Below are 13,211 nucleotides of genomic sequence, written 5' to 3'. Positions count from 1 at the left end.
GTAGTCCTGTGCAACGGCTTGCCATGCCATTTCCACCTGGCGCCTCAGTTGGACCAGCGTTCGTGCTGGACGTGCAGACCGCGTGAGACGACGCTTCATCCAGTCCCAAACATGCTCAATGGGGGACAGATCCGGAGATCTTGCTGGCCAGGGTAGCTGACTTACACCTTCTAGAGCATGTTGGGTGGCACGGGATACATGCGGACGTGCATTGTCCTGTTGGAACAGCAAGTTCCCTTGCCGGTCTAGGAATGGTGGAACGATGGGTTCGATGACGGTTTGGATGTACTGTGCACTATTCAGTGTCCCCTCGACGATCACAAGAGGTGTACGGCCAGTGTAGGAGATCGCTCCCCACACCATGATGCCGGGTGTTGGCCCTGTGTGCCTCGGTCGTATGCAGTCCTGATTGTGGCGCTCACCTGCACGGCGCCAAACACGCTTACGACCATCATTGGCACCAAGGCAGAAGCGACTCATCGCTGAAGACGACACGTCTCCATTCGTCCCTCCATTCACGCCTGACGCGACACCACTGGAGGCGGGCTGCACGATGTTGGGGCGTGAGCGGAAGACGGCCTAACGGTGTGCGGGATCGTAGCCCAGCTTCATGGAGACGGTTGCGCATGGTCCTCGCCGATACCCCAGGAGCAACAGTGTCCCTAATTTGCTGGGAAGTGGCGGTGCGGTCCCCTACGGCACAGCGTAGGATCCTACGGTCTTGGCGTGCATCCGTGAGTCGCTGCGGTCCGGTCCCAGGTCGACGGGCACGTGCACCTTCCGCCGACCACTGGCGACAACATCGATGTACTGTGGAGACCTCACGCCCCACGTGTTGAGCAATTCGGCGGTACGTCCACCCGGCCTCCCGCATGCCCACTATACGCCCTCGCTCAAAGTCCGTCAACTGCACATACGGTTCACGTCCACGCTGTCGCGGCATGCTACCAGTGTTAAAGACTGCGATGGAGCTCCGTATGCCACGGCAAACTGGCTGACACTGACGGCGGCGGTGCACAAATGCTGCGCAGCTAGCGCCATTCGACGGCCAACACCGCGGTTCCTGGTGTGTCCACTGTGCCGTGCGTGTGATCATTGCTTGTACAGCCCTCTCGCAGTGTCCGGAGCAAGTATGGTGGGTCTGACACACCGGTGTCAATGTGTTCTTTTTTCCATTTCCAGTAGTGTATGAGCCGGGCCTGGTCCAAACCCAAACAGAAAAGGAACTTCCCACCATAACATCACATCCACCGAATTTAACTGTAGCTCAACGCGCGGGATTAGCGGAGCGTTCTAAGGCGCTGCAGTCATGGACTGTGCATCTGGTCTCGGCGGAGGTTCGAGTTGCCCCTCGGGCATGGATGTGTGTGTTTGTCCTTAGGATAATTAAGCTTAAGAAGTGTATAAGCTTAGGGACTGATGACCTTAGCAGTTAAGTCCCATAAGATCTCACACACATTTGGACATTTGTTTTGTAGCTTAACACATTCAGACAAATAACGTTCGTCAGGCATTTTCTAGGTCTACACAACATTAATCAATAATCATCGTGTACCTAGACTTCATACATGGCGTTCTACTTCTCCACAAACGAATGACGGCGGCATTTGCTCAGTTCCAAACGGTTTCACGTAGTAGTTATTGTAATCAATCTTTGGGCAACAGTAAGAACATGAATAACCAAGTTCTGTTGTTTCTAAACGGATCGTTGAGTAGTTAACCTCTCTACTGGAGCAATAGTGGCAATCTTCACCAATAAGTGACAAGGATACTTGACGACTGGTTCATATAATATAGTCCCAGTGAGTTAATTCATTATATCTATAAAGCGATTATACAGTTTTGTGATTTCTCGAATCTTACACTTCACAATATCGTCCCCAAAATTGAAGGTGGGTAAATGTAACTCTCGAGAAAAGTCTTTCAGGCTATTCAGCAACTTCTTGGTTCCAACTAATATGTGTCGTTCGAACTCTGTCATTTCTCTTCGTTGACTCTATCTGACAGTTATAAGTCTACACGTACATGGTAGAAATCTCTCGACAAGGTTCACAAATGACGTTGATATCAATGACCTTTTTTATGGGTTATGATGGTTCATTTTGCCCAGGAACGTAATTCACGGACCATCGTTATCTGAGGATTGGGTTTGTTTGTAGCATTTTTAAGAAACTGTATTACATGTAAGTTTAGAACCTGGAATACCGTGCGATCATAAAATTTCTTGTTTGAACAGAAAATCGTCCAGAGTCGATGAAGATATGTAAAGAGTTTGAATCGTTATTTTCAACAGTTAGGTAACGGGTGAGATTCAGACCTTGTGTATTTTTATTTAAGCTGATTCGTATCAAGTATGTAGCAAAACGGCAACAATGGATGTAGCAGACGATACAGATTTTAAAAAATTGCTATGGCACTCGGTCTGTGAGACCCTGAAGAATACGTTCAGTCATCTAATCGGGAAGCGTTTCCTTCTTCCTCACGAAATGGCCACATTTCCTCGCGGTGTGTGAGACTTGTGTCTTAAGTGTGGGTTACTGTACTGGGTACGTGAATTGTGTGATGCCATGTTTGTGTTGTGTAATAATGAAAGAAGGCAGAGGCAACCCGGCCCCGGCATCAGCCTGCTCCACTTGAATAGCAACATGGGGGCCTCCGGACAGAGTGTACCCACCATCAAGTGTCATATGTTCTCACTTCATGAGACATTGCAGAGAGGTTGGGAATTTAACTTTGGTGATTGGTACGAAGTCTAGTGATCATAAACTTGACCCCACCGCCTCTAGTCCCCTTGCCGCCCAAGTACTAGCGATGAAAATGTCTTCCATGATCAGAATTCGAATCGGCTACCACCACACAGGCGTGCGTTCCCTACATCGAATGTGAAGGCGGCTGGTGTAGGAGATAGCTGAAGTCATAAGCGTATCAGCAGAATGCATACGCTGCGTTTTACACAAAACATGATCTGTCTGAAAACTTTATGTTTAGAGGGTACAATGTTTCGAGCGTTTAAAACAGGCTCCAGACGATTTCCTTCATTCATTTCCTGCTGTGGATGAAACGCGGGCTCGCCACTTTAGTGAAAAACTTAAACAGCAATGCAAAAGCAATTCTTCTCCTTGCTAACTTTAAAAAGAATAAATTAACAGCTAGTGAATTTTACACATCTCTTGAAAAGACGTTAAGAGTCTAATAGAAAACCTTAGCAAGGTGGCGCAATGAGTAAACCCCCCAATACCAAAGGAGGGAGGGGTAAGGGGGGGGGGGGGGGGTGAGGGTGGTGTACTTTGTGCCCACCTTTTGAAAACATCCTAATCTAGTCAGGTACTTTACATTTTAAAATTTTGAAAAAAATAATTGTTTTTAATGATTTCTTATAGTTGGCAGTAATACTGAACACAAACATTTAATTTTTAATAGGCAATCTGACTTTTCGCAACAAATGCCATATTCATGTTTTCACATTCAGAACCATTCTTATAACTTTAAGAAGTATGAGTGACCGAAAATCAACGACAGTTAACTAAATTTAAATTGTTTTAAATTTTTTGTGGTGATCATGATGTACCGCTTTACTGAGTGTAAACATTACGAAAAGTGCGTTAGTGTTGCGATGATTGTGCCAGAAGATATTTCGGATTCTGTAACGTACTTATACATCACAACTTATTTAAAAGAATTTTGGTAATAAAAGTTAAACGCATTTAACGAAATTTGCTTCTTTTTTTACTTCTTTGATGGCGGGTACAAACTACCCGCTTCCCCCCTTGGTATTACACGTTGTGGAAAATGTGTTGGTATTGCTAGGGTTAAGGCCTTGGGCAGGCATTGAAGGGGAGCGGCTTTCAAGTCCAATTCCGGCGTCAAGCCAGCCAGATTTAGGTTTTCCAGGTCTTCGCTGTATCGATTTAGGTGAGTACCAGGGTGGTACGTTGAAAAGCGCCGGTCAATTTCCTTCGCCATTCTGCGTCTAGCTGGATTTTTGATCCGTCTCTAATAACCTCCTCGTTAATGTAAAAATACATTCTGATCATTATTAAATTTCTTTTGGAAAAGTTTGTCCTCGCAAGGAGGTACACCTGGTCACAAATATGCTTTTTGTCGATGGGAAAATTATGTGTCTACAAGTACGACTTACTGGAACATTCACACCGTTCGTCAGAGTTTATACTCTCTGACTTTTACCTGTTCCCACATCTAAGGGTGCTTCTATCTATTGAACTGACTGAAGAGGTTATGGTAAGCGTTCAAGAGTTTTGCAAACGTTCCAGACCACACTTCAGGGATGGAAAAACACTGGACTAAGTGAATTGACCTACATGGAGACTACGTCAAAGAATTAGAGCAATTTTGTTGTGACAACAAAGTCTGACACTGTCGGGCATAGCTGCTGTGGGGCAAAAACAACTGACTGAAAGAGAAATAGCACGCAGGAAGAGGATTTAGCGCCGTAATATGAAACTGTTAGCGAATTCAATGTTCCGAGATCCGCAGTGTCAATAGTGTTCTGATAATACCAGATTTAAGGCATTACCTCTCACGATCGAGAGCAGTGGCAATTGTGTAGAGTTATCAGTGATAACAGACAAGCGATACTGCGTGAAGTAACTGCTGAGATAAATATGCGACGTACGACGAACGTAACCGTTAGAACAGCGCGTCGAAATTTGGCATTAATGGACTATGGCGGCAGACGACCGACGCGAGTGACTTTGCAAACAACACGACATCGCCTGCAGCACCTCTTCTGGGCTCGTGACCATGTCGGCTAGACCCTAGACGACTGGAAAACCGTGGCCTGGTCAGATGAGTACCGATTTCAGCTGGTAAGAGCTGAGGATAATGTCCAAATGTGCAGTAGACCTCACGAAGTCACTGAACCAAGTTATCGACAAGGCACTGTGCATGATGGTGGCGGCTCCATAATGTTGTGGGCTGTGTTTACATGGAATGGACTGGGTCTTCTGGTCCAACTGCTAATTGGAGACCATTTGCAGCCATTCATGGACTTCATGTTCCCAAATAACGATTGAATTTGTATGTCTGCAAAAGTGCCATGCCACTGGGCCACAATTGTTAGCGATCGGTTTGAAGGACATTCTGGACAGTTCAAGCGCATGATTCGGCCACCCAGATCACCCGACACGAATTCCACCGAAAATTTGTGGGGCATAATCAAGAAGGCAATTGACGCACTAAATCTTGGGCTGGCAACACTTTGGAAATTGTCGATGGATATAGAGTCAACACGGTTCAATATTTCTGCAAGGAACTTCCAATGACTTGTTGAGACCATGCACTACGCCGGGCAAAAGGTAGTCCGACACGATACTGGAGGGTATCCCAGGACTTTCGTCACCTCAATGTACACTGACGCCACAACTTACATACCAATAGCTAGCCGACGCCTGTGATATGTGGCGTGAACGTCATGCACAGATGAATTACACAGAAAGTGTTTTTACACCCTCTGCTATTTCCATCCATTTCAAGTGAAGTCACACGTGAGTGTAGATAGGGAGGCCCCAGAAGGTATTTTATACTCTATAAATGGAGAATTTGTATTTATTTCCGTGCACTGACTTCTTTCGATCAATCCAACCTTATAACAGCCCCACAGTGGTGAGCAGTGCTCAAGAATGGGTCGTTTGAGTGTTTGGTAAGCTATTTCTTTTGTGGATGAATTAGATTTACTTACGGCTCTTCGAATAAATCTGTACCTAGCATCTGCTTTTCTGACAACTAGTTGTAAGTACTGATTCCACTTTTGGTCACTGTAGACGTTATTCCCATGTATTTTACTGCTTTCATTAATTTATCGCAAGTTATGTAATGTACCAGCAATGAATATCTTCGCTTATTTCTGAGCGATGCGTTGTATTTATTTATATTCCGAGTCTCTGTATCAATCGTCGATCCTCCACAGATCTTCCTGTATATCGCTACATTCTTCTGGCACTACAACCTTCCTGTAGATAACAGCACCGTCCGTGATTATTCGCATGGAGCACCCGACGGTATCCACCACATCAGTTATGTCATGTAAACAGTAAAGGCTCTAGGACGCTCCCTAGGGGTGCTCCCAAAGATAACCTTTATAGTTGTCGATTTTGCCACATTAGGAACGACATGTTGAGTTCTATCTACTATGATCTACATCTACATAAATACTTCGGAAGCCAGCCTATGATGCTTGGCGGGGTGTACCCTGTTCCAATACTAATCTTTTCCTTCCCAGTTCTACTCGCAAACAGAGCGAGGGAGAAACGAATGTCTGTATGCCTCCTTACGAGCCCTAATCTGTCTAACCTTTATTTTATGGTCCTTACGCGAAATGTACGATAGCGGTACTAGAATCGTTCTGCAGTCAGCCTCAAGCGCCGGTTCTCTAAATTGTATCAATAGTGTTTCTTGAAAAGAATGTCGCCTTTCCTCCTGAGATTCCCATTTGAGTTCCCGAAGCATATCGATAATATTTGCTTGTTGTTCGAATCTACCGGTAACAAATCCAGCAGCGCGCCTGTGAATTATTTCGATGTCTTCCTTTAATCTGACGTGGTGCGGGTCCCAACCACTGGAACAGTACTCAACAATGGATCGCACTAGAGTCGCAGATGTGGTCTCCTTTACAGATGAATCGCATTTTCTTAAAATTCTCCCAATAAACCGAAGTCGACCATTCGCATTCCCTACTACAGTACTTACATGCTCATTACATTTCATTTGGCTTCGCAACGTTACGCCCAGATATTTAATCGACGTGACCCTGTCATTCATCTCACTACTATTGCTGTACTCGAACATTATGGATTTGGTTTTCCTACTCATCTGCCCTGAGTTGCATTTTTCTGCATTTAGAGCTAGCTGCCATTCATCACACCAACTAGAAATTTTGTATAATTCAGCCTGTGTCCTCCTACAATCACTCAACGATGACACCTTCCAGTACACCGTAGCAAACAGCTACAGATTGCTGCTCACCTTGTCCGTCAGATCATTTACTAAGTAGACCGTATAGAGAATAGCAGCAGTCCTACCACACTTCCCTGGGGCACTCCCGGCAATACGTCTCAGATGAACACTAACCGTCGATGATAACATGGTGAGTGTTGTTACTTACGAAGTCTATAAGTCATTTACATATCTGTGACCCTATTCTGCATGCTTGTATTTTCGTTAACAGTTGGCAGTGTGGGGCCGTGGCAGATGCTTTACGGAAATCTAGGAATCTGGGATCCTGCTGTTGCCCTTCATGTATGGTTCGCAGGATATTATATGAGAAGAGGGTAAGTTGAGCTTCGCAAGACCGATGCTTTCCAGTACCATACTGATTTGTGGAAAGAAGCTTTTCCCTATTGAGGTAATTTATTATAGTCTAACTAAGAATATGTTCAAAGACTCTGCGTCAGACCAATGTTAAAGATATTGGTCTGTAATTCTGCTGGTCCATTCCTTTACCCTTCATATATACAAATGTCACCTGCAATTTTTTTCCAATCGCTTGGGCCTTTGCGCTGGGCGAGAGATTCGCCATAAATGCGAGCTAAGTAACGGGGCCAATGTTTTAGAGTAATCTTTGTAAAACCGAAGTGGAATTCGATCAGGACCTGGTGACTTATTTACTTTCAACCTTTTCAGTTGTTTATCTACGCCAGGTATGCTTATTACTATGACCTACTGTTGTGTACATAGTTCCGCGTAGTCAGCGCGTACACAACTTTCCCACTAGAGCGAGCCCCGCTAAGCACCACAGCGCAGGCGCAGCGCTCGTCCGTCTCCGCACTACGAGATGGCACTATCTAAGAGACGGACCAAATTCTGCTTCCGCCGATCCGCGTATTAATATGTCATGCAACCAATGAAGTTGCTGGTAACGTAGAACCTTTTCTCCTCGCGGATCACACTCGCGCAGTGATACCTGAACGCTCGAGGTATTATAACGAGTGTACAGACCTCCGATTAGTCAGTCTGCATTTGTCTGCATTAGTCTGTGCCTATTAAGATTATCATATTCCCGTACATAGCTATGAAGAGAAATGTATAGACACTTTCTCAAGTATCAGAGATATGTGAGAATAAGATTAACGTACCAAGACCAAAGGAACTTCAGATTGTCAATTGTAAATAGCATCCAGAACCAAGTTAAGCTATTTTTATGCTTGTTATTATTTTAATAAATATGTGTGAAAATTAATCAAGTTCTGTTTAAAGTTGGTCACCGTCAAACTGCTACTCTAAACGTGCAAGTGGCATTTCTATCGTCTGACCTAACGGCAGAAGATAAACACGCCATGATAAGACCACGAGACATATTGCTGACACCCGCATAGAGCGACAGGTCAAATAATCTGATGGTGTGTGTACCGAAGGTCTTACAGAACGCACACCATACCTACATTCGGCAGTCTATGCGATCGATGTTCGGAATCCTGTCGTAACTCTTGTCCGATACTGCTTTCTTCACTAAATGATACTGTACTGAATGCCTTCTTGAAGTCAAGAATCACGGCATCGCCTTAGCTGCCAATTTCTACGAGTTATGGTTTAGAGCGAACTAAATGTCGCAATATATCTGTTTTCTAAATCCATGTTTATTCATATAGAGAAGATTTTAGTTCTCCAAAATGCGTGTGCATAAAAAATGTATCATTATACAACAGCAGACTGACATTGGCGATATAGGCTTATATTTATGTCCCGTCAGTTAAGCAGCTAGCTAGCAACGTGTGACACAGTAGACTAGAGAGTAGAATTTAGTGGATGGTATAAGTATTTTGGAACGCACCCATTCGTCACAGTGCTCTGTGAATGAAACTTCAAATGTGTTGCCTGTTCAGGCGGATCACCCTTCGTGTTACATCATGTGATCGATCTCGTACGGTTATTCGGTCTTCGAGTAGTACACCTGTTCAACGTGCACTTTGTCATTAAAAGTATCCGCACGTCTGTTTGTGAGCATTAACATCATATGTGTTAGCCCTTCGCCATTATGATGGCTAGAACTCTATTGAGGACACTTTCAACAAGTTGTCTGAATGTATGTAGAAGAATGGTAGCCCATTTTTTCTCAAGAGACGTAACCAGAGAAGCTACTGGTATTGGATACTGGGGTCTGGAGTGAAGTCAACGTTCTAACTCATCCCAAAGATGTTCCATAAGGTTTCGGTAGGGACTCTGGGCAGGCCAGTCAACTTCAGGAATTTTATTGTGCACAAACAAGTGCCTCACAGGTGATTCTTAATGACACGATGCATTCTCATACTAGTACAAAAAAATAATCGTTTCGGAACAGTTCCTCTACGATGCGCGCTAGACAATACAGTAAAATTTGTTCATATCGTTCCGCGTTCAACTTTTAGTTAAGTGTAGTAAGAGATAGACAACCTACCAACGTAAAACACTTCCAAACCGTAAGACCACCTCCTCGTTGAGTAGTCTGCTTTAGTAGCTTCTGGTTCAGCCCTGGCTCACTAGTTCAATCACCTAGTTCCATCGCTTTTGAGCCAAAACATACCCAGAAAGTACTAAACCAATCTACTATAATCCAATTTTCAGGTGTAACTCACATTTTTCTCACAAAAGGTGAACAAAATAAAATAAAATTTAATGTTGTTAAACACACACACACACACACACACACACACACACACACACACACACAAAGTTTTGCATCACCTTGGAGCCGGCCGGTGTGGCCGAGCGGTTCTAGGTGCTTCAGTCTGGATCCGCGTGACCGCTACGGTCGCAGGTTCGAATCCTGCTTCGGGCATGGATGTGTGTGATGTCCTTGGTTAGTTAGGTTTAAGTAATTCTAAGTTCTAGGGGACTGATAACCTCAAATGTTAAGTCCCATAGTGCTCAGAGCCATTTGAACCCTCACCTTGGTTCCGAGAGTTCTGGAACCTTTACGGAAAACTGGAACAGAGATCAACATAAACATCATTTCCGTCCTTTTTATTGCTCATGAAAGCCACACATTGCATGTTGTACCACCATATAGCGAGACCTTCAGAGGTGTTGGTCCATATTGCTGTACACTGCGGTACCTCTAATACCCAGTAGCACGTCCTCTTCCATTGATGCAGGCCTGTATTCGTCGTGCCAGACTATCCACAAGTTCATCAAGGCACTGTTCGTCCAGATTGTCCCACTCCTCAACAAAGATTCGGTGTAGATTGCTCAAAGTGGTTGGTGAGTCACGTCGTCCATAAACAGCCCTTTTCAATCCATACAAGACATGTTCGATACGGTTCATGTCTGGAGAACATGCTGGCCACTCTAATCGAGCGATGTCGTTATCCTGAAGGTAGTCATGCAAAAGACGTGCACGATGGGGGCGCGAATTGTCGTCCATGTAGACGAACACCTCGCCAATACGCTGCCGATGTGGTTGCACTATCGGTCGGAGGATGGCATTCACGTATCGTAAAGCCTTTACGGCGCCTTCCATGACCACCAGCAGCGTAAGTCGGCCGCACATTTGCCACCCCAAAACAGCACTTGCTATAAAGTGTGTCTAAGGCGTTCAGCCTGACCGGGTTGACTCCAACACGTCTCGGACGATCGTTTGGTTGAAGGCATATGCGACACTCATCGGTGAAGAAAACGTGATGCTAATCCTGAGCGGTCCATTCGGCATGTTGTCGGGCTGCATGGTGTCGTAGTTGCAAAGATGGACCTCGCCTTGGACGTCAGGAGTGAAAATGTGCATCATGCAGCCTATTGCTCACAGTTTGAGTCGTAACACGACGTCCTGTGACTGCACAATAAGCATTATTCAACATAGTGGCGTTGCTGTCAGTGTTCCTCCGAGCCATAATCCGTAGGTAGCGGTCATCCACTGCAGTAGTAGCCCTCGGGTGGCCTGAGCGAGGCATGTCATCGACAGTTGCAGTTTCTCTGTATCTCCTCCATGTCCGAACAACATAGCTTTGGTTCACTCCGAGAGGCCTGGACACTTCCCTTGTCGAGAGCTCTTCCTGGACAAAGTAACAATGCGAACACGATCGAACCGCGGTATTGACCGTCTAGGTATGGTTGAGCTAGAGACAGCACGAGCCGTGTACCTCCTCCCTGCTGCAATAGCTGGAATTGATCGGCTGTCGTACCCCCTCCGTCTCATACGAGCTGCTAATGCATGGTTGTTTACACCTTTGTTCGGAGGAGGAGGAGATTACTGTTTAGCGTCCCGTCGACAACGAGGTCATTAGAGACGGAGCACAAGCTCTGATTAGGGAAGGATTGGGAAGGAAAGCGGCCGTGCCGTTGATAAGGAACCATCCCGGCATTTGCCTGAAGCGATTTAGGGAAATCACTTTGTTCGGATTTAATGAGATCTCTGAGCAGTCAAAGGGACTGTATCTGTCCACAGTCAACGTCTATCTGCATGAGTTCTGGGAAACGGGGTGATGCAAAATCTTACCTGATGTGTGTATAAAAGGTGAACATAAGAAAATAAATAAAACGGATTATGGTGAATCTAAGAAATTTTTGTAATTTGTAATGCCTGTATGGTAATGTATCTATTTTATTTTTCAAAAAATATCTTTTTTCATCATGGAATCTCAACGCTTTCTTGTTTGTTTCAACTGTGTATATTTCATGTTTTCCACTTTGAATCATGTTAATTCTTCTGTACTGTTCTTGTTAAAACAAACAATTTTTATAATCTTCTAAGGTTATTCTATTTTTGACAATACATTTCTTAACTCCTTTAGATTTTTTTCTCTATTTTATCGCCAACTTTAAGCATAAATTTTTGCTGTCAGACTACAAAATTCTTCCACTATTTTTCCTTTGCATTCATCTTTAATTTTTCTGACAATTTTTTTGTTAACTTGTGGTATACCATAAAAATTATTTTCAGGATAATCGCTAGTATCAAATTTATCAATAATCGTTTTCATGTCTTCATAGAAATCAAAAGTTTTTATCTTGTAGGTATAACTGTCCTTATTTTGATAATACAGTTCAATATTTTCTCCATATTTCAGTTTAATATCTATAGTGGAAATCATACATCAGTTCTTTAGATAAATCAAGTATACTCATACCAACATGGATTGGTTTATTAAATGTGATTTTTGTCTTATTCATATGAATAGCAACAATATATTCATCAAATATAGTTCTTGCTTTAAATTTTGGCACTGCTATTAATTTATCACATTTTTACATTTTCTCCATCTGACACTAATTTTATATCAACTCTATTTCTAATACTTTCCACTCTCTTGCCAAATACCGAATTATTCATAAGTTAACAGAAAACTTTTTCAGAATCATTTTTGGCTTTACTTCTCATTTCTGTATTTAAATCTATATACTTCTTCAACCAATCCAATTGTTTAAATTTTGAAACTATATATTTTTGTTAATTTCTTTCCTAATGATAAATACTGTTTAAGATTTCTATAATGAAGTACATATTTATTTCTCTTTTCTTAAGTTGTTAACAATTTGCTTTGTTTAGTTCCAGGTACAATTTTATTTTCAGCTAATGGTAAATCTCTATGCAAATCATATAATGCTTTTGGATACATCTAAATCTACTTCAAAAATACATCCAGTTTTAGCAGTGTCTGAAATTTCACTTATTTTTGTACTATCAAAATCATCTGGAATACCCCATTTAAATCCTCCATATGCGAAATACTGACTCATACCATATCTATATAAATTATTCACATCTAAATAGGCTAGATAATTCGATGTCTTTTAAATATCAAAATCCTTCATGTTTTTATTGCTTACTTTACTGTATCTTTTACAACACTGTGCTGTTCTTCCTCTTATTCCAAATTCAAGAAAAAATCATATCATACTCGTGTAATAAATTTAACATTTGTCGTTTTCAACATTGCATCCCAAGATAATCCTGGTTTAATACAATATCTAGATTGATCTAAATCGCATGCTTTTATACAAATTTTTCTAAAATTTTCAAATACATCAGGCAATAACAAGACATCAGTTTTGAGATTAGGTCGTGTTATTCACCAAGATTTTGAATATTACATTTTTTCCAAACCATTTTTGCATGTTTATAATGTTCATTACTTATTTCAGTCATTCGGTTTATTATAAAATTTTTCTTTTGCTAGCAGTTGTTGTGTCGCTTCAAATTTTTTTCAAGACCCCTCACAAACATATGTATATATGTCTTTTCTGATGACTAAATTAAATAATTCTTCGGGAAAAAGTTTCTAATA

Source organism: Schistocerca gregaria, chromosome X (genome assembly GCF_023897955.1).
Source record: "Schistocerca gregaria isolate iqSchGreg1 chromosome X, iqSchGreg1.2, whole genome shotgun sequence".
Lineage (NCBI taxonomy): Eukaryota > Metazoa > Arthropoda > Insecta > Orthoptera > Acrididae > Schistocerca > Schistocerca gregaria.
Note: the sequence above shows the minus strand (reverse complement) of the source record.